The sequence below is a fragment of the Macaca nemestrina genome, unplaced genomic scaffold (assembly GCF_043159975.1).
Source record: "Macaca nemestrina isolate mMacNem1 unplaced genomic scaffold, mMacNem.hap1 Scaffold_48, whole genome shotgun sequence".
In the NCBI taxonomy this organism is placed as follows: Eukaryota; Metazoa; Chordata; class Mammalia; order Primates; family Cercopithecidae; genus Macaca; species Macaca nemestrina.
The window spans coordinates 451,289-473,859 of record NW_027257678.1 but is presented as its reverse complement, the minus strand read 5'-3'; the positions used below and the strand labels follow the sequence as shown (position 1 = coordinate 473,859).

The 22,571-nt window shown below is 45.1% G+C and overlaps 1 long non-coding RNA gene across 2 annotated transcripts in view; it reads right to left on the bottom strand.

Moving 5' to 3' along the window:
• The window catches only part of LOC105465345 (uncharacterized), a 38,533-nt gene extending 25,288 nt beyond the window's left edge, over window positions 1-13,245 (bottom strand). For both annotated transcript variants that reach the window (XR_011618995.1, XR_011618996.1), the window contains exon 1: window positions 13,106-13,245. This is a non-coding gene — a long non-coding RNA (uncharacterized lncRNA). The remainder of the gene's footprint in view (window positions 1-13,105) is intronic.
• Window positions 13,246-22,571: the final 9,326 nt, after the last annotated feature.

The following is a 22,571-nucleotide window of genomic DNA, read 5'->3' as shown; positions in this document are numbered from 1 at the left end:
AGGGTTCATTCTTGATGTCATACCTCAATAATTACAGGCTACCTGAAAAATTCTTTGAGTTTAGACAAATGTATAATAATATTTATCCACCATTCTAGCATCCTACCAACCAGTTTCACCATCCTAAAAATCCTCTGTGTCTACCTATTCATTCCTACGTCCTCCTCAACCCCTGACAACCACTGTTTTTCTTTTTTTGTCTCCCTCGTTTTGCCTTTCTAGAATGTCACATAGTTAGAATCATGCAGTATGTAGCCTTTTAAGATTGACTCATTTTACTTAATATACATTTTAAGTTTCCTTCATGTCTTTTCATCCTTCATGAATAGCTCATTTGTTTTTAGTGCTGAACAATATTTCATTGTCCAGAAGTACCACAGTTGATTAATCTCTTCACCTACTGAAGGGCATCTTAGTTGGTTCCAGTTTTTGCAAATATTAATAAAGCTACTATAAGCATCTATGTGTAGATTTTTGTGTGTACATAAGTTTTCAACTTCTTTGGGTAAATTTGAAGGGATGAGATTGTCAGATTATATGGTAAGACTATGTTTAGTTTTGTAAGAAACTGCCAAATTGCTTTCCAAAGGGCTGTTTCAAAGTGATGTTTGGAAAATGGCTTTTTCAAAATTTTGTTCTTACCAGTAATTAATGGAAGTGTATCTTGCTCCACATCCTCTCCAACATTTGGTATTACCAGTAGTTTTGGTTTTGGCCATTCTAATAGGTGTGCAGTGGCATCTCATTGTGCTTAAATGAGAATTCTTGGGTTTTTTTGGTTTTTGTTTTTCAAATATTCTCTCCCATTCTTTGAGTTGTCTTTATACTTTCTTGATGATGTCCTTTGAAGCATTAATATTTTAAATTTTGATAAAATTAATTTATCCTTTTTTTGTACAAAGCTTGTGTTTTGGTATCATATGTAAAAAACTTATTTTAAGGTCATGACATTTTATGCCTATATTTTTAAGAGTTTTATAATTTTAGTTTTTATGTTTATATAAGTGATACATTTTCAGTGAGTTTTTGTGTATAGTGTGAGGTAATGGTCCAGTTTAATTTTTTTTCCATGTAAATAGCCAGGTTTTCTAGCACTATTTATTGAAAAAGAATGTTCTTTTCATTTTGAATTGTCTTGGCATCCTTTTGAAAAATCAATTGAATGTAAATATAAAGATTTATTTCTGAACTCTCAATCTTCTGCATGATTTACATATCTATCTTTATGTTAGTACCACCACTGTAGCTTTGCAGTAGGATTTAAAGTTTAAAACTGTAACTCCTCCAAGATTTATTTATTTCATTTATTCTAGATTATTTAGGCTACTCTTGCTTCATTGCATTTCCATATGAATTTTAAGATCAATTTATCAATTTCTGGAAAAAAGTTGAGATTTGAGGGTTTACAGTGAATCTGTAGATTAATTTTTAACACTTTCTAAACAAAATTAAGTCTAGACCATGAACATGGTTTTTCCTTTTAATAATATCATCTTTATTTTCATTAAATGATGTTTTCAAGTTTTCATTGTGTAATATAAGTCTTTCATGTGTGTCAAGAAGTTCATTCCAAGGTATTTTATTCTTTTTGATGCTATTTTCTTAATTTCATTATCAGTTTGTTTATTGCTGGTTATAGAAATAGTTTATTTTTATCTTGATATTTTGTCCTGCAACCTTGCTGAAATAATTTTTGTGTTTTATTCCTTAGAATTTTCTACATACAGGATCATGTCATTTTTAAATAGAGGTAGTTTTACTTTTTGCTTTTCAAAATCTGGATTTTTTTATTTTTGCACCTATTTTTTACTGAATGTAGTCTCCCACTACAATGTTAAATAGAAGTGGCAAGTGTGAACGTCTTTAAACTTTTTATTTTTTTTCCTGTTGTGAGGAGGTAAGCTTTCTGTTTTTTGTGTGTGTGGTTTTTTGTTTTGTTTTGTTTTGTTTTGAGACGAGTCTCGCTCTGTCGCCCAGACTGGAGTGCAGTGGCGCGATCTTGGCTCACTGTAAGCTCCACCTCGCGGGTTCACGCCATTTTCCTGCCTCAGCCCCCCAAGTAGCTGGGACTACAGGCACCGGCCACCACACCTGGCTAATTTTCTTTTTTTTTTGTATTTTTTTTAGTAGAGATGGGGTTTCACCGTGTTAACTAGGATGGTCTCGATCTCCTGACCTCGTGATCCGCCTGTCTCAGCCTCTCAGAATGCTGGGATTACAGGTGTGAGCCACTGTGCCCGGCAAAGTTTATATTATTAATATATTATACTAACATATTTGTCCGCATTGCCTCACCCTTGCGTTTAAGGAATAATGCAAGGGTGATTCAATGGACACATTCAATGTACCCATTTGCTTATAATATGTAACTTCTTCTATGTTGCTGAACTCCCTTGGCTAGCATTTTATTGATTTCAGCATCTATGATCATAATGAATGTTATTCCGTGGTGTTATTTTCTTGTGATGTCCTTTTCTGTTTTTGGTGTTAGGGTAAAACTGGTCTCATAGTTGAAAAGTGCCTCCCTCCTTTCTCGTTTTGGAAGAGTTTGTAAAATATCGGTGTTAATTCTTCTTCAAATGTTTGGTGGAATTCACAAGTGAAGCCATCTGTTCGTGGGTTTTTATTGTGCGAAGTTTTTATTTTAAATTATTTTTTATTACTATTTAAATTGCTCTACTTCTCATAAGTCTATTCAGACTTTTTTTATTTCCCCTTAATTTAGTTTCAGTGGTTTAAGTCTTTCCAGAATTTTTTGCATTTCATGTAAGTTATCTACTTTGCTGGTACAAAAATGTTCATTTTATTCACTTATACTCCATTTTATTTCATAAGTTTGGAAATAATTTCCTATTTTCCACTCCTGCTTAAAAACTGACTTTTCTGTTTGTTTTATTTTTCAGACTAGTTAAAAGTTAATGATTTAAAAATAGTTTCACAGAACCAACTTTTATTTTTATTTGTTTTCTCTATACTATCTTTCTATTTTCTATTGTATTAACTCCTACTCTAATTTTCACTAGTTCTTCTACTTGCTTTAAATTTAGTTTTCTCTTATCTAGAAAAAAACTCGAAAGGTTTTGTAGGTAGAGTATTAGGTTATTGATTTAAAATCTTTCTTTAAAAAAAAAAAATAGAAAGCTCTAAATTTCTTTCAGCCTTGCTTTAACCACACCAAATAATTTCTTTATGTTGTGTATTTGCTTTCATTCATCTCAAAATATTGTTTTAGCAACCATTTTTTTACTATTTTTTATTTTTAATTTTAGTAGGTAGATGGTAGATGTATATATTTATGAGGTACATGAGATAGAGGCATACAATGCATAATAATCATGTCATAAAAATGGGGTATCCATCCCCTCAAGAATTTATTCTTTGTGCTACAAGAAATTCAATTATACTGTTTTAATTATTTTTACATGTACAATTAAATTCTTATCGACTATAGTCACTCTGTTGTGCTATCAAATACTAGGTCTTGTATGTTCTTTCTGTTTTTTCAGGGGTACCCATTAACCATTTCCACCTCACCCCACCCCCCCACTACCCTTCCCAGCCTCTGGTTATAATCATTCTACTCTCTGTCTTCATGAGTTCAATTGTTTTGATGTTTAGATCCCACAGTAAGTGAGAACTTGTGATGTTTGTCTTTCTGTGCCTGACTGATTTCACTTAACATAATGACCTCTAATTCCATCTAGGTTGTTGCAAATGACAAGATCTTATTTTTTTAATGAATGTATAGTACTCCACTGTGTTATAAGTACCATATTTTCTTCATCCATCCAACCTTAGGCCACTTAGGTTGGACCCAACTTTTGGCTGTTGTGAATAGTGTTACAATAAACATGGGAGTGCAGATATCTCTTTGATATACTGATTTCTTTTGGGTATAAACATACCAGTTGGATTGCTGGATCATATAGTAGCTGTTTTTAGTTTTTTGAGAATCTCCAAACTGTTTTCCACAGTGGTTGTACTAGTTTATGGTCCCAACAACAGGCTATGAGGGGGTCCCTTTTCTCCACATCCTCACCAGCATTTGGTATTGCCTGTTTTTTGGATAAAAGACATTGTAACTGGAGTAAGATGATATCTCATTTTAGTTTTTATATGCATTTCTCTGATCATCAATGCTTTTGAACACATTTTCATGTTTCTATTTGTCATTTGTACATCTTCTTCTGAGAAACGTCTATTCAAATCTTTTGCCCATTTTTCAATATGATTATTAGATTTTTTCCAGAATTGTGTATTCTGGTTATTAATCCCTTGTCAGGTAGGTAGTTTTCAAATATTTTCTCCCATTCTGTGGGTTGTTTGTTCACTTTGTTGATTGTTTTCATTGCCGTGCAGTGGCTTTTTATCTTGATGTGATTCTGTTTGTCCATGTTTGATTTGGTTGCCTGTGCTTTTGGGGTATTACTCAAGATTTGCCTGAAATGATGTCTTGGAAAGTGTTTCTAATTTTTTTGTAGTCGTTTCATAGTTTGAGGTCTTAGACTTAAGTCTTTAAATTACTTTGATTTGATTTTTGTGTATGACAAGAGATAGGGGTCTAGTTTCATTCTTCTGCATATGGAAGTCTAGTTTTCCCAGAGCCATTTATTAAAGAGGCTATCTTTTCCCCATTGTATGTTCTTGGCACCTTTCTCAAAAATGAGTTCACTGAAGATGTGTGAATTCATTTTTGGGTTTTCTGTTCTGTTCCATTGATGTATATGTCTGTTTTTACGCCAGTACCATGCTGTTTTTATTACTATAATTCTGTAGTATAATTTGAAGTCAGATAATGTTATTTCTCCTGTTTTACTCTTTTTGCTTTAGATAGTTTTGGCTATTCTGGGTCTTTTGTGGTTCCATATCAATTTTAGGATTTTTTTTCTATTTCTGTGACCAATGTCATTTGTGTGTTGATAGGGATTATATTAAATCCATAGATATCTTTGGATAGTATGGATATTTTAGCAATATTAATTATTCCAATTTATGAATATGGAATGTCTATTTTTGGTGTCCAATCACTTTCATCAATGTTTTACAATTTTTATTGTAGAGATCTTTCACTTTTTTGGTTAAGTAAATTCCTATATACTTATGTATTTAATTTTATTGTGGCTATGGTAAACAGGATGACTTTCTTGATTTCTTTTTCAAATTGTTTCCTGTTGACATATACAGATGCTACTAATTTTTGCATGTTAATTTTTATCCCACAATTGTAATGAATTTGTTTTTCAGTTCTAAATTTTTGGGGGGTATTTATAGGTTTTTCTAAATGTAAAATCATATCGTCTGCAAACAAGGATAATTTGACTTCTTTCTTTCCAGTTGGATGTCCTTTAGTTCTTCCACCTGTGTCATTGCTCTAGCTAGAACTTTTAATACTATGTGGAATAACTATGGTAAAAGTGGGCATCCTTGTCATTCTCCAGATCTTAGAGGACAGCATTTCAGTTTTTCCACATTTTGTATGATACTAGCTATGGGTCTGTCCTATATGACTTTTAGTATGTTGATGTATTTCCTTCTATATCCATTGTTTTAAGGGTATTTTTAAATCATGAGAAGATATTGAATGTTATCAAATGCTTTTCAACATCAATTGATACAATCAAATAGCTTTTGTCATTCATTCTGTAGATATGAGTTATCACTTTGATTGATTTGTGTATGTTAAACCATCCTTGCATCTCTGGGATAAATCCCATTTGGTCATGATGAATAATCTTTTTATTATATTGTTAAATTCAATTTGCTAGTATTTTATTGAGGATGTTTACATCAATCATCATTAGAGATATTGACCTTTAGTTTTCTTTTTGTGATGTGTCTATGTCTGTTTTTTTTTTTTTTTTTTTAAATCAGGGTTATATCTGGCCTTGTAGGATGAGTTTGGAAGTATTTTCTCCTCCTTCATTTTTTGGAAACAGTTTGAGTATGAATAGTATCAGCTCTTTTATAAATGTTTGGTAGAGTTTTGCTTGTTTGGGAATGCCTTTATTTCTCTTTCATATTGGAAGGATATTTTCATCAGACATATTAGTGTACGGTGAAAGGTTTTTGTTTTTGTTTTTGTTTTTCCCTTCAGCACCTTAAATATGTCATGTCACTCTTTCATGGCCTATAAGATTTATACTGAAAAGTCTGCTGCCAGATGTGTTGGAACTCCATTGTATATTTGTTACTTTGCTCTAGATGCTTTTAGTATCCCTTCTTTACTCTTGACTTTTGAGAGTTTAATTATTAAATGCCTTGAGGTTGTCTTCTTTGGGTTAAATCTGCTTGATGTTTCATAACCTTCCTGCACTTGGACATTGACATATTTCTCTAGGTTTGAAAATTTCTCTGATATAATCATTTCGAATAAACTTTCTACCCCTATCTCTTTCTTTACCTTCTCTTTAAAGCCAATAACTCTTAGATTTTCTTTTTTGAGACTGTTTTCTAGATTCTGTAGGCATGCTTAATTGTCTCGTTATTCCTTTTTCTTTTTACGTCCTCTGACCATGTATTTTCAAATGGCCTGTCTTCAAGCTCACTTCTTCTTTCTTCTGCTCAATTAATTCTGCTATTAAAAGATTCTGATGCATCTTTCAGTATGCCAGTTGCATTTTCCATCTCCAGAATTCTGCTTGAATTTTTAAAAATTAATTCAATCTCTTTGTTAAATCTATCTGACCGCATAAGATAAATTTTCTCTGTGTTATGAATGACTCTGAGTTTTCTCAACACAGCTATTTTGAATTCTGTTTCTGAAAGGTCACATATCTCTGTTTTTCCAGAATTGGTCCCTCATGCCTTGTATAGTTCATTTGGCAAAGTCAGAGTTTCCTGGATGGTATCGATGCTAGTAGATGTTCTTTGGGGTCCGAGCATTTAAGAGTTAGGTATTTATTGTAGTCTTTAGGAGTTAGGTATTTATCATAGTCCTGAAAAGAATGCTTTTCAATATCCTTCCTTCTTAGGAAGGCTTTCCAGATTTTTGAAAGGACTTGGGTGTTATGGTCTAAGCTCTGTTGGCCTTATGGGGCACCCCAAGTCCAGTAATGCTGTTGGTCTTGCAGATTTGTAGAGCTACCCCCTTCATGATCTTGGGCTATGTCTGGAAGAATTCTCTGGATTACCAAGTAGACACACTTGTTCTCCTCTCTTACTTTCTCCCAAACAAATGGAGTCTCTCTCTCTCTGTTATGAGCCACCTAAATGTGGGGGTGGAGTGCAACAAGCACTGCTGTAGCTACCACCAGAAGAACTGCACTGGGTCAGGCCTGCTGTCAGTACAGCACGGAGTCTTGCCCAAGGGCTTCTGTAATCACTGCCTGGTTACCACATATGTTTGCTCAAGGTCCTGGAGCTCTACAATCAGCAGGTGGCAAAGCCATCCAGACCTGTGTCCTTCCCATCAGGGCACCCCCACCACAGTCCCATGGGAAGTTCTGCCAGACTACTGCCAATGTTCCCTTGATGGCCAAGGGCTCTTCAGTCATCTTGTGGTAAATGCTGCCTGGCCTGGGACTCACCCTTCAGGGCTGTGGGCTCCCTTCTGATCCATGGCAGGTTCAGAAATGCTTTCCAAGAGCCAACACATGGAATCAGGGACCTCAAGAGCCCACATGGTGCTCTAGCCCCCTATGACTGAGCTGGTGCCTAAGATGCAATGCAAACATATCCTTTATGTTTCACTCCACCTTTCTTAACCAGAAATATCTGAGCCAGCAAGTCTCAGAGTCTCACCGAAGGCTTTCAATGTACCACCTGGGTATTACTGCTGGTCATTTAGGCCCCAAGGGCTCTTCAGTTACCAGGTGATGAAGCCTGCTAAGATGGGGTCCTTCCCTTCAAGGCAGCAGGTTCCCTTCGGTCCTGTGCTGTGTCTAGAAATGTTCAGGGCAAGGGCCTAGAAAGGGGGCCTCAGACTCTGACTGGCATTCTATTCCACTGTGGTTGGGCTTGTATCTAAGATGCAAGGCAAAGTCCTCCCCACTCTTCCTTCTTTTCTTCTCAAGTGGAATAAAGGGTTCTCTTTTGGAGCTGCAACTTGTATTAATAAATCCTTGGGTTACAGGAGAAATGATGTCAGCACTCCCTTAGTCACCCCAGCCGATGTTTAAGTAGCTGTCGGGCCTCCTCAGTGTTCTGGCTTTGGGCCCAGTTCAGCACCAGGATTCACCTAGGCATTGCAGTCCTTGTGGTCTAGACTGCCTTTCAAATTTATTTAAGACTCTAGAGTATTTTCTTTCACAAAAAACAAAGACTGTTTCTCCTATGTCTTTGGTGCATCTATTAGCAATATGACGTTAATGCCAGGTACTGTTAGTTCTCGCTTGATTTTTGGTTCTTATGAAGGTGCTTTTTTATGTAGATAGTCGTTGAATTGGGGTTCTTGAAGATGAAAAATATTGGTGAAATCTTCCATTCTGCCTTCTTGCTCTGCCTCCCTGAATCTCAAAATATTTTTAATATCACTTGTGATTTATTCTTTGACTAATTTTTCTTTCAGGAGTGTGTTGTTTAATGGCCACATATCTGTGTATTTCCCAAATTTTCTTATTGTATTTACTTCTAGTTTAATTTTATTATTGCCAGAGAACATATTTGCACAATTTCAGTTCTTTTAAATTTGCTGAAACTTATTTTATAGACTAACATATGGCTAATTCTGGAGACTGTTTTACATGAGTTTATGAGTGTGTATACATTAATGTTGGATGGAGTATTCTATAGATTAGAACTATTAGGTCTAGCAGGTTTCTAGTGTTGATGAAGTTTTCTATTTCCTTGTTAAATTTAAATCAAATTTCTCTATACATTATTGAAAGTGGGGTACTAAAGCCTATGTTATTGTTGAATTGTCTTTTTCTTTACTTTTGTCAATTTTTTGCTTTAAGTGCTTTGGTTCTCTGTTTTTAGATGCATAAATATTTATTATTTTATATTTGTCATGGCTTGACTGTTTATGTCTCTGTCTCTTGTTACCTCTTTTTTTTTTAAGAAAAAATTTGTATTAGTATAGTTGATCAGTTATCTTTGATTACTGTTTGCATGGCCTACGTTTTTTCATTCTTGTTTTTTGAAACTACTGTAGCTTTAAATCTAAAGTTTGCTTTAGTAGACAATATATAGTTGAATTATTTTTTAAAAATCCCTTCTACCAGTTTGGTTTCATTTGAAATCTTAAGTCTATTTACATTTAATGTGACTACAGACAACATAAGATTTACTTCTGCCACTTTGTTATTGTTTTCTATATGTATAATGTCTTTTTAGTTTCTCTTTTTGCCTATTACTGTCTTCTTTTGTATTAAATATATATTTTATAGATGACCATTTAAATTCCTTTTTTCTTTTACTGTAATATTTGAGTTATTTTCTTGTGATTGTCCTGGGAGGATAACAATTAACATCTTAGTTTATAACAGTGCTATGTATATTAATACCAGATTTGCTTCTGTCTAGCTTATTTCCCTCTCCCATCTTTATGCTCTTATTGGTATACAAATTCCAGTTTAAGGAGTTTTGGGGCTGAGATGACGGGGTTTTGTAAGTATAAAATTATGTCATCTGCAAACAGAGACAACTTGATTTTCTCTCTTCCTATTTGAATACCCTTTATTTCTTTCTCTTGCCTGATTGCCCTGGCCAGAACTTCTAATATTAGGTTGAATAGGAGTGGTGAAAGAGGTCATCTTTGTCTTGTACTGATTTTCAAAGGGAATGATTCCAGTCTTTGCCCATTTAATATGATACTGGCTGTGGGATTGTCATAAATAGCTCTTGTTTTTGAGGTATGTTCCATCAATACCTAGTTTGTTGAGAGTTTTCAACATGTAGGGATGTTGAATTTTATCAAAGGCCTTTTCTGCAACTACTGAGATAATCATGTGGTTTTCGTCCTTGGTTCTGTTTATGTGATGGATTATGTTTATTGATTTATGTATGTTGAGCCAGCCTTGCATCCCAGGGATTAAGCTGACTTGATCATGGTGGATAAATTTTTTGATGTGCTGCTGGATTTGCTTTGCCAGTATTTTATTGAGGATTTTTGGATCATGTTAATCCAGGATATTGGCCTGAAGTTTTCTTTTTCTGTTGTGTCTCTTCCTAGTTTTGGTATCAGGATGATACTGACTTCATGAAATGAGTTAGGGAGTAGTTCCTCCTTTTCAATTGTTTGGAATAGTTTCAGAAGGAATAGTACCAGCTCCTATTTGCATTTCTGGTAGAATTCTGCTGTGAATCCATCTGGTCCTGGGCTTATTTTTGTTGGTAGGGTATTAAATACTACCTCAATTTCAGAACTTGTTATTTTCTATTCAGGGATTCAGCTTCTTCCTGGTTTAGTCTTGGGAGGGTGTATGTGTCCAGGAATTTACCTATTTCTTCTGGATTTTCTAGTTTATTTGCAGAGAGGTTTTTATAGTATTCTCTGATGGTAGTTTGTATTTCTGTGGGGTCAGTGGTGATATCTCCTACATCATTTTTTTTATTGTGTCTGTTTGATTCTTCTCTCTCTTCGTTTTTATTAGTCAAGCTAGCAGTCTGTCTATTTTGTTATTTTTTTCAGAAAACTAGCTCCTGAATTCATTGATTTTTTAGAAAGTTTTTCCTGTCTCTACCTCCTTCAATTCTTCTCTGATCTTAGTTATTTCTTGTCTTCTGCTAGTTTTTGGATTAGTTTTCTCTTGTCTCTGTAGCTCTTTTAAATGCGATGTGAGGGTGTTGATTTGAGATCTTTCTAGCTTCCTGATGTCGGCATTTAGTGCTATAATTTCCCTCTTAACACTGTTTTCACTGTGTCCCAGAGATTCTAGTACATTGTCTCTTTGTTCTCATTGGTTTCAAAGAACTTCCTGATTTCTGCCTTAATTTCACTATTTACCCAGGAGTCATTCAGGAGCAGTTTGTCCAATTTCCATGTAATCATGTGGTTTTGAGTGAGTTTCTTAATCCTGAGTTCTAACTTGACTGCACTGTGGTCTGAGAGATTGTTTCTTATGATTTCAGTTCTTTTGCATTTGCTGAGGAGTGTTTTACTTACAATTATGCAGTCGATTTTAGAATAAGTGCCATGTGGCACTGAGAACAATCTATATTATGTTGATTTGGGGTAGAGAGTTCTGTAGATGTCTACTAAGTCCACTTGATCCAGAGCTGAGTTCAAGTCCTGAATATTCTTGTTAATTTTCTGCCTTGTTGATCTAATACTGACAGTGGGGTGTTAAAGTCTCCCACTATTATTTTGTGGGAGTCTAAGTCTCTTTGTAGGTCTCTAAGAACTTGTTTTATGAATCTGGGTGCTCCTGTATTGGCTGCATATCTATTTATAATAGTTAGCTCTTCTTGTTGAATTGTTCCCTTTACCATTATGTAATGCCCTTCTTTGTCTTTATTGATCTTTGTTGGTTTAAAGTCTGTTTTGTCAAAGGCTAGGATTGCAACCCCTGCTTTTTATTTTTCTTGCTTTCCATTTGCTTGGTAAATTTTTTGTCATCCCTTTATTTTGAGCCTATGTGTGTCTTTGCACATGAGATGGGTCTCCTGAATACCGCGTACCAATGGGTCTTGACTCTTTATACAATTTGCCAGTCTTTGTCTTTTAACTGGGGGATTTAGCCCATTTACATTTAAGGTTAGTATTGTTATGTGTGAATTTGATCCTGTCTTCATGATGCTATTTGGTTATTTTGCACACTAGTTGATGCAGTTTTCTCATAGTGTTATTGGTCTTTATATTTTGTTGTGTTTTTGTAGTGGCTGGTACCAGTTTTTCCTTTCCATATTTAGTGCGTCTTTCAGGAGTTCTTGTTGGGCAGGCCTGGTGCTAATGAAGTCCCTCAACATTTGCTTGTCTGGAAAGGATTTTATTTCTCCTTCATTTATGAAGCTTAGTTTGGCTGGATATGAAATTCTGGGCTGCAATAATTTGAAGTCAGGTAGCATGGTGCCTCCAGCTTTATTCTTTTGACTTAGGATTGTCTTGGCAATGCGGGCTCTTTTTTGGTTCCATATGAACTTTAAAGAATTTTTTTCCAATTCTGTGAAGAAAATCATTGGTAACTTGATGGGGATGACATTGAATCTATAAATTACCTCGGGCAGTATGGCCATTTTCACAATATTGATTCTTTCTGTCCATGGGCATGGTATGTTCTTCCATTTGTTTGTATACTCTTTTATTTCACTGAGCAGTGGTTTGTAGTTCTCCTTGAAGAGATCCTTTACATCCTTTGTAAGTTGGATTCCTAGGTATTTTATTCTCTTTGAAGCTATTGTGAATGGGAGTTCATTCATGATTTGACTCTCTGTTTGTCTGTTACTGGTGTATAAGAATGCTTGTGATTTTTGCACATTAACTTTGTATTCACCTATTTCTAAGGCTAAAGTCCATTGCCTTCGTTGCTCTCAATAGACTCTTAAAAAAGGCTAAATTGGGCCACGTGCAGTAGCTCTTGCCTGTAATCCCAGCACTTTGGGAGGCTGAGGCAGGTGGATCACAAGCTTGGGAGTTCAAGATCAGCCTGGCCAACATGTGAAACCTCTCTCTATGAAAAATACAAAAATTAGTAGGATGTGGAGGCACACAACTGTAATCCCAGCTACTCGGGAGGCTGAGGCAGGAGAATCACTGGAATCCAGGAGGCAGAGGTTGCAGTGAGTCAAGATCGTGCCATTGTACTACAGCCTGGGTGACAGGGTGAAACTCTGTCTCAAAAAGAAAAAAAAGGGGGGGGGGGTTGGCGAGCTAACACTTGAAATGGTGGTCCAGAGCTCTTAAATATGTCATCTTTGTAAATCTGATATATTTACTAAAATATTTTAATCAGATCATTTTCTGATTATAAGGGATAATGCAATTTATGGTAACTCTAATTTAATTTAGCCTATTTTATAAAGTTTATAAAGTTCAACAACCATTTTTATTTCAAATCAAGATGTAGTCTCACCATGTTACCCAGGCTGACCTTGCTCTCTCTTCCCTGTTTCTCAGGGGCCTACATGCTTCTCGGTCTGGCTGAATGTCTTCAACAGAGATCGCTTCCCAGTCCCTCAGGGAAACACTCCTCGGAGATCCCTGTCCTGAGGGTCTCTCTCTACAAACCTGTTTCTGCTGGCTTGGGCAGGTTCCATGACACTGGAGCTCTTGACTTCCATATGTGTCTCCAACAGGGAAGCTGTCTTGCTCTCCCTGTTTCACCTCAAGGCTGCGTGGCTTGCCTAGCATGAGCGGTAGGCAACCGTGACTGGCCTGGTCTTCTTGGACAGGTGGTGTGGCATTTACCCTCTGCACTTCCGTCTCGTTCTTGAGGGACAGCCTCTCCTCTGCTCCTGGGTGGACTGACTCCCTGAATCTTCTGGCCCCCTCGAGGATACCGGGCGTTCTTTGATTTCCCTTGGAATCGATGGACAGGTCCCTTGGGACCCTCTTCACCGGGCACAGGCTTAGACACCGCTGTTGGTTTCGCCGTCGCCCCGTACGGCCGGGCTGGCACACATTCCCATCGTCGGCTCGAGGACACGCCAGTGCCACGCGTGGGGCCACTGCCTCCACCACGGAACCGCCCCTGTCCCTGTTTGCGCGTGTCCTGGAAGGCAGTAACACCGTGCAGGACACCCGGGGCTTTTGCAAGCGGGGGGCAGGCCTCCGCTCTTTCAGAGGGGGAGGGAGGCCGAGGGCTCATGGGTCTCTGAATTTTTAGCTGCCAACACGCCTTAAGTCCCAGGGGATGATTCTGTGCTGCAGCGAGGCCCCGCCTGCCTCAGCAGAGGATGGCGAGCCCATCCTTTCTCACACGGAGAGGTCCAAATTCCAACTGAAGAGGAGTCCTGAGACCCCAGCGGAGGCCTTGAAGCTCCCCCTCCACCGGTGGCAGTCGGCTCAAGGAGGTCCTGAAGACAGGACTCCGGGGGTCTTGGTACTGGGATGCCCGCCGCCCCTTCTCCCACGCCGCCCCCTGCTGGAGCCCGGATCCGGCGGCAGGCCCCAGCGGCCCCCCCCAGCCCCGCTCCCCCCTGCCCCACCGCGCACACGCCCCCTCCCACCCCATCCCCGGCCCCGGCCCCGGCGCCCCCGCGCAGCCGCCGTTGTTTAAAGGGGCCGCAGCCTGACTTCCAGGTGGGGAGCGCGAGTGGGCCCGGCGCGGCAGGGCCAGTGCGCATGCGCGAGGCGCGAGCGGCCTCTCGCGTCACAGCGGGTCCCACGGTTGTCTTAGCAACCGGCCCCCTGAGGCTTGGCACAGCAGGAGCCCTCCGTGGCGGCGCTTGGGTGTCGGGGCTGCGAGGCTCCTGCCTCACCTCTCCACGGGGTCGACAGGAACGTCTCCGGACCGACGCCGGGAGTCGCAACGCGCCGGCCAGGATGACAAAACCGCAGGCGGAGTCCGGGGGAAGCGGCGCGTCGTCCCAGCCTCAGGCCTGCCCGGACGGCGTGGGGGTGAGTCTCCCCAAAAGTCTTGCCCCCGTGATCTCCACGACAGGTCCGCCCGCGTGTCCGTGGGCTGCTCTCTCCCCCGAGGGGCCTTCACGCCCGGAGCAGAAGCCTGCAGCGTCGGGGGGGCTGTGTGCCTGCGGGGGCTGCGTTTCTGTGCCGCTGCTGCCGCGTGACTGTGTGTGTCTGCTTCTCTCCCATTCTCTCTTGTCTCTCTGGCCCTCACTCTCTGTGTGTGTCTTTCCCTCTTTCTGCCGGCTGGTGTGTGCGTGCCCGTGTGCGTGGGTGCGTTCGGACGAATGCGCCCGGTGCGCCCAAAGGCGACTTCTTGCGCGTCGGCCTGGCTCTGCCGAGCCTCTTTCTTCTGCCTCTGTGCCTGGGTCTTGCGGCGGGCTCGTCAGTGGGTTTTCGCCGCCGTTCCACTTGGGGTCCCTGAGGGCCTCGACCGCGTGAGGAGATGCGTCTTCCCCAGCAGCAGTGGAAATCTCCTTACCCGTGCCGAGCGGACTCCCTCCTGGGATCAAGATAACCACAGTCCAGCCAGGGCCAGAAGCCCCAGAGGAGCTCGTCGCCCTGCAGGAGAGGAGCAGACCCGCCTCAGAGGAGACGCTTGGACCTTTTCACGGCTCTTCTCTGAGAAATGAAGCCGCACCACGGCAGAAGCTTGAAGAGGAAGCCGGGAAGGGGAGATGCCAGGCCTCCCGGTCCCTGGAAGGCTGGCCTCTCCGGACAAGTCAGCCGTTGGGCAACCCTCCCCTTAGGCCCGCGGCGGTGGCACCGGGCAGTATCCGGCCCGGGCTCCGGCCTCTGCTCTGTCCTCCCTCTTGCTCTGTCTCCCCTGTCTCTCGGGGGCCTACACGCTTGTCGGTCTGGCCGAACGTCTTGGACGCAGATGGCTTCCCAGTCCGTCAGGGAGACACTCCTCGGAGATCCGTGTGGTGACGGTTTCTCTCTCCAAACCTGTTTCTGCTTGCTTGGGCAGGTTCCATGACCCTGGAGCTCCTGGCTCCCATACGTGTCTCCCACAGGGAAGCTGTCTTGCTCTCCCTGTTTCACCTCATGGCTGGGTGGCCTGCCTAGCATGAGCGCTGGGCGACCGTGACCGGCCTTGTCTTCTTGGACAGGCGGTGCGGCACTTCCCCTCTGCACTTCCCCTGTGGTTCTTGAGGGACAGCCTCTCCTCTGCTCCTCTGAGCAGGTGGACTGACGCCCTGAATCTTCTGGCTCCCTCCTGGATCCCAGGCGATCTTTGATTTCCCTTGGAATCCACGGGCAGGTCCCTTGGGACCCTCTTCCACCCGGGCACAGGCCTGGACTCCGCTGTTGGTTTCGCCGTCGCCCCGTACGCCCGGGCTGACACGCATTCACATCGTCTGCTCGGGGATCGGCCAGTGCCACGCGTGGGGCCAGTGGCTCCGCCGCGGAACCGCCCCTGTCCCTGTTTGCGCGGGTCCTGGAAAGCAGAGGCAGCTTGCGGGAGCCCCGGGGCTTTTGCAAGCGGGGCTAGGCCGCCGCTCTTTCGGAGGGGGAGGGAGGCCGAGGACTCGTGGGTCAGTGAATTTTCGCCTGGCACCACGCCTTAAGGCCCAGGGGATGATTCTGTGCTGCAGCGAGGCCCCGCCTGCCTCAGCCGCTGATGGCGAGTCCATCCTCTCTCACCCGGAGGGGTCCAAAATCCCATCTCAAGAGGAGTCCTGAGACCCCAGCGGAGGCCCTGAAGCTCCCCCTCCACCGGTGGCAGTCGGCTCAAGGAGGTCCTGAAGACAGGACTCCGGGGGTCTTGGTACTGGGATGCCCGCCGCCCCTTCTCCCACGCCGCCCCCTGCTGGAGCCCGGATCCCGCGGCAGGCCCCAGCGGCCCCCCCCAGCCCCGCTCCCCCCTGCCCCACCGCGCACACGCCCCCTCCCACCCCATCCCCGGCCCCGGCCCCGGCGCCCCCGCGCAGCCGCCGTTGTTTAAAGGGGCCGCAGCCTGACTTCCAGGTGGGGAGCGCGAGTGGGCCCGGCGCGGCAGGGCCAGTGCGCATGCGCGAGGCGCGAGCGGCCTCTCGCGTCACAGCGGGTCCCACGGTTGTCTTAGCAACCGGCCCCCTGAGGCTTGGCAAAGCAGGAGCCCTCCGTGGCGGCGCTTGGGTGTCGGGGCTGCGAGGCTCCTGCCTCACCTCTCCACGGGGTCGACAGGAACGTCTCCGGACCGACGCCGGGAGTCGCAACGCGCCGGCCAGGATGACAAAACCGCAGGCGGAGTCCGGGGGAAGCGGCGCGTCGTCCCAGCCTCAGGCCTGCCCGGACGGCGTGGGGGTGAGTCTCCCCAAAAGTCTTGCCCCCGTGATCTCCACGACAGGTCCGCCCGCCTGTCCGTGGGCTGCTCTCTCCCCCGAGGGGCCTTCACGCCCGGAGCAGAAGCCTGCAGCGTCGGGGGGGCTGTGTGCCTGCGGGGGCTGCGTTTCTGTGCCGCTGCTGCCGCGTGACTGTAAAGGCGACTTCTTGCGCGTCGGCCTGGCTCTGCCGAGCCTCTTTCTTCTGCCTCTGTGCCTGGGTCTTGCGGCGGGCTCGTCAGTGGGTTTTCGCCGCCGTTCCACTTGGGGTCCCTGAGGGCCTCGACCGCGTGAGGAGATGCGTCTTCCCCAGCAGCAGTGGAAATCTCCTTACCCGTGCCGAGCGGACTCCCTCCTGGGATCAAGATAACCACAGTCCAGCCAGGGCCAGAAGCCCCAGAGGAGCTCGTCGCCCTGCAGGAGAGGAGCAGACCCGCCTCAGAGGAGACGCTTGGACCTTTTCACGGCTCTTCTCTGAGAAATGAAGCCGCACCACGGCAGAAGCTTGAAGAGGAAGCCGGGAAGGGGAGATGCCAGGCCTCCCGGTCCCTGGAAGGCTGGCCTCTCCGGACAAGTCAGCCGTTGGGCAACCCTCCCCTTAGGCCCGCGGCGGTGGCACCGGGCAGTATCCGGCCCGGGCTCCGGCCTCTGCTCTGTCCTCCCTCTTGCTCTGTCTCCCCTGTCTCTCGGGGGCCTACACGCTTGTCGGTCTGGCCGAACGTCTTGGACGCAGATGGCTTCCCAGTCCGTCAGGGAGACACTCCTCGGAGATCCGTGTGGTGACGGTTTCTCTCTCCAAACCTGTTTCTGCTTGCTTGGGCAGGTTCCATGACCCTGGAGCTCCTGGCTCCCATACGTGTCTCCCACAGGGAAGCTGTCTTGCTCTCCCTGTTTCACCTCATGGCTGGGTGGCCTGCCTAGCATGAGCGCTGGGCGACCGTGACCGGCCTTGTCTTCTTGGACAGGCGGTGCGGCACTTCCCCTCTGCACTTCCCCTGTGGTTCTTGAGGGACAGCCTCTCCTCTGCTCCTCTGAGCAGGTGGACTGACGCCCTGAATCTTCTGGCTCCCTCCTGGATCCCAGGCGATCTTTGATTTCCCTTGGAATCCACGGGCAGGTCCCTTGGGACCCTCTTCCACCCGGGCACAGGCCTGGACTCCGCTGTTGGTTTCGCCGTCGCCCCGTACGCCCGGGCTGACACGCATTCACATCGTCTGCTCGGGGATCGGCCAGTGCCACGCGTGGGGCCAGTGGCTCCGCCGCGGAACCGCCCCTGTCCCTGTTTGCGCGGGTCCTGGAAAGCAGAGGCAGCTTGCGGGAGCCCCGGGGCTTTTGCAAGCGGGGCTAGGCCGCCGCTCTTTCGGAGGGGGACGGAGGCCGAGGGTCCTGCACGCTTCTCTGTCTGTCTGAATGTCTTCAACATGGGACAGTTTCCATTTCATCAGGAGATACTTCCTAGGGCTCCGGATCTTGATTGCTTTCGTCTCCTGTGGTATTTCTTATTGTTTGTACCGGTTTAATTACTCTGGATCTCTGGACCTCATACCTATCTGGGAGCGGGGACTTCGATTGATCTCCTTGTCTCAAGCGATTGCTGCCTGGTCCCTCCGACACCAGTGTGATGTGACCCCTCCGTGGCTCACCTTTGCCTGCCAGGAAAGGCAGTGTTGTATCCCGCCTGTAATTTTTCGCTTATTTCTGAAATCCCTTCGGTTCCCCTGTTCCTGGGCAAAATGCCTTCAAGCACTGAATCTTTTGACTGCCACGGATTTCAAGTCTCCCAAGGGATTGGGTTTTGCTGATTATCAGGGGAGGTGGTGTCAGGGGAACCACCTGGTGGTGGGCTCTTGGTGGGGTATACTTTTTCAAAACGTCTCGGCCCCTCTGGCAGGCATCCCTGCATGTGGCTTGGACTCTAGCACAGGTCCTGTGTCACAGGTTTTCAGGTGTGCTTGGCTTGTCCTCAACTTTGTGTGGGAGATCCCAGTGGACCCCGGGCTCATGCCCGGACCTCACTATCTGCCTCAGCATCGTCCCAGATGACCTCAAAGACACACGCTCACTCCATCTACTCTTGGGGGAAGTCAATGCCATGTGTGGTGACGTTGGCTCTATCTTGGCCTCACCTTTGTCTCTTGTTGCATGTGTTGGGGAAAGCTGTGTCGGGATTTCGGAGTCCCCGGGCCTTGGAGGCGAAGGTAAACCCCTGCCCTACTCAGGAAGGAGGGAGGCAATGGACTCATGGGCCAGTTTATTCAGCCAACAGCAGGCCATGCAACTCTTGGGATCTTTGTTTGCCCCAGCGAGGCCCTTCCCGCCTCACTACATTGTAACCCCATTCCTGATCACCCGGTCGGATCCATTATTGGATTCGAAGAGGTGTCCAGAGAGCCCAGCGGGCATCCCGAAGCTCCTCCTCCACCGGGAACCAAAGCAGAAAACCAATCAAGAAGGTCCTGACGATAGGACTCCTATGGGTCTGTCCCTGGCTCTCGCGCAGGCCCCTCTCCTAGTCCTCTTCCCACCAGCCGCCTCGGACTGCTCCACTCCTGCCACTGCCGCCCCAGTCCCCGCGTCGCGTCGCCACCATTTTTTAAGGGGTCCCCAGCCTGACTCTCTGGAGCAAAGGGGGAGTCAGCCTTGCCAGTGCTCATGCGCGAGGCCTGAGCCGCCGTTTTGATCACATCGATTGACACCATTTCCTGGGGATGGGTCCCTGAGACTTGGCGAAGTAGGAGCCCTGTGTGATAGTGCGTCAGAGTCGGGGCTGAGAGCAGTCCTGGCCAGGGCGTTAACAGGATGGTCTCCAGAGGCCGGGATTCACGGAGAACCAACCAGCAGGAAGAAACCTCAGGAGGAAGAAACCTCCGGCTGATCTCCGGGGAGGCAGCGCGAGATCCCAGCCTCAGGCCAGGATTCGTGGAGCGTCAGGGAGGCCTCTTTCCCAATCTTCACTTCACCTGCCACCGCCTCAGTCCCCACAGCCCCCGCTCCACCGTATTTTTTTTTACGTAGTCAGTGTCTCACTGTCACCCAGTCTGGAGTGCAGTGGCGAGATCTCAGCTCACTGCAAAGTCTTCCTCCCGGATTCAAGGGATTCTCTTCCCTCCGCCTCCCGAGTACCTGGGATTAGAGGGATTAGTCAGAGTCAGGGCTAAGACCAGCTCTCACCAGGGGCATAGACGGGATGGTCTTGGAGGCCAGGATTCACGGAGGGTCGTCCAGGAGGAAGAAACCACGGGCAGAGGGCTGGGGAAGCAGCGCGGGATCCCAGGCTCAGGCCTGCACCGACTGATGGTGTGCCAGTGAGTCTCTTCAAAAGAGGAGAGGTTTGCTTGTGTGCCTGTGGGCTGCTCTCTTACCCACGGGTCATAGTCACAGACAGCAGAACCCGGCAGCTTCAGGGGCTGCCTGGGAGTGGGTGTTACCCTGCCACTGCCATACGTCTTTGTGCATTTGTGTGTGTGCCTGCGTCTCTTCTTTCTCTCTCCTTTCTCTCTCTTTCGCTCTGTGTCTGTGTGTGTATGTGTGTATGTTGGGACACATGTGCCCTGTGTGCCGGAGGGTGGTATCTTGTACGTTGACCTTCCCTCTGGTCAGCTTCTCCCTGCGTCTCTGCCTGGGGCATGTGGCCGGTTGTCAGTCGTTTTTCCGCTGTTCCAGTTTGGGTTTGTGAAAGTCTGGAGGAGTTGGGGAGCTGTGTCTATCTGGTAAGGATTTAAATCACCTCTCCACCCTGAGAGGCCTCTTTTCTAGGATTAAGACCTCTACCCCCCAGCCAAGGGTAATAGTCTCACCTGAGAAGTCATCGTCTACCTGCAGGAGCAGAGCAGAGCGACCTCAAAGAAGATGGTTCTCATTCCTCTCTCTCTTTCATCTCATTGAGAAATCTAGCCACAGGGTAACACAGGTTTTGAAAAGAAGGGAACGGGACCATGGCAAGGATCTGTGAGTGTGCAGGCTGTGTTTCACATATCATTAAACATAGTCTAGTGAGTGTTCTGCAGATAGCTGGCATTTAACTTTGTTTTATTGAATCAAAGAAAGAAAAAATGCTGAGAAAAAAATGACACAACTTGCCTGCCAGTCCGTCTGATTGTTACAAATTTAATAGTAATTTTAATTTATCTCATGTAAAGGTCCTTGGCAGTGATACCTAATTTCCTAAGATAGCCTTGCTTTATTTGGTATGTTTGAGATGTCATGCATATCAGAGTATCTGGAAATTCTTCCCAACTCCCTTGACATAATGATTAATCACATTTCCAAAATAACATAACAAAACAAACAACAGAAAATCATTTGTTACTTAGTTCCTTCAAATTTGTTTATTTAAGTTGTGGTTCCTTCATGTGCGAAACATTTTTATGTCTCTGGCACTCTTCCAGCCACAGATTTTATCTTAAACAACCTAAGTATTGAAATGCTTGTGCCCTTTGATTAATTTTTCCTACATAAATACTTTGATATAAAAGCTACATTGAGGCTGGGTGCAGAGGCTCACACCTCTAATCCCAGCTCTTTGGGAGGCGGAGGCCAGCAGATCACAGGGTCAGGAGATCAAGACCATCCTGGCCAACATGGTGAAACCCCATCTCTTCAAACATATAAAGAATTAGCCAGTGGAGGCCAGGCGTTGCTTCATGCCTGTTATCCCACACTTTGGGAGGCTGCAGCAGGCAGATCAAGGAAGGTCAGGAGTTCGAGATGAGACCAGTCTGCCCAACCTGGCAAAACCTGTGTCTATTAAAACTATAAAAAATTAGCCAGGTGTGGTGGCAGGCGCCTGTAATCCCAGCTACTCAGGAGGCTGAGGAAGGAGAATTGCTTGAACCCAGGAGGCGGAGGTTGCAGTGAGCTGAGATCATGCCACTGCACTCCAGCCTGGGTGACAAGAGTGAAAATTTACCTGAAAAAAAAAAAAAAAGAAAGAAAGAAGAAACCTTGTCTATACCAAAAATACAAAAATTAAACCCTGAAGGTCACGTCCGAATGAGAAAGACATTGTTTGGCTCAAATTGTCTGACACTAAGGAATAGTGCAGACTGGCCAAGTGAGGTGACTCACACCTATAATCCCAGCACTTTGGGAGGCCAAGGCAGGTGGATCACCTGAGGTCAGGAGTTCAAGACCTGCCTGACCAACATGGTGAAACTCCGTCTCTACTAAAAAAAAAAGTACAAGAAAATTAGCCGGGCGTGGTGGCGCATGCCTGTAAATCCCAGCTACTCAGGAGGCTGAGGCAGGAGAATTGCTTGAATCCAGGTGGCAGAGGTTGTGGTGGGTAGAGATCATGCCACTACACCTTAGCCTGGGCAACAAGAGTGAAAATCTGTCTCCAAAAAAAAAAAAAAATAGTGAAGAGTTAGGGCAGATTTATTTTCAGAGAAGCAGGGAATCTGGAATTTTGGGTGAAATGTCCCAATTTCCAGAAGCTGAAAATGCTCTCAAAGGTAAAATTCAAGTTAGCCTATATCAAGCTTCTCCTTGTTCTATGTGTGAATAGCTAGTCTGTATCTTCACCTATGTATATTTAAAAATCAACCTTAAGAAAGCCCTTGGCCACAATAATCCTTCCACATGGTAGCAAGAGCCCAGCCTCTCAGACTGTGCTTCCTTCCCGCCTCCCACTGGAATGCCTTCCCCCTAATCTCCAAGGTATCAAACCGGTCAGGGACAGCTGAGACAACCCTACTTCTGGGAGTCCCCCCCAACCCCTTGAAGTCACAGGCATCTCTGATGTCCCTGCCCTTCATCCACATCACTGAACAATTAAGTGCACACATCTCTGTACTTCTATTTAAACCATTCCATATGTGTTT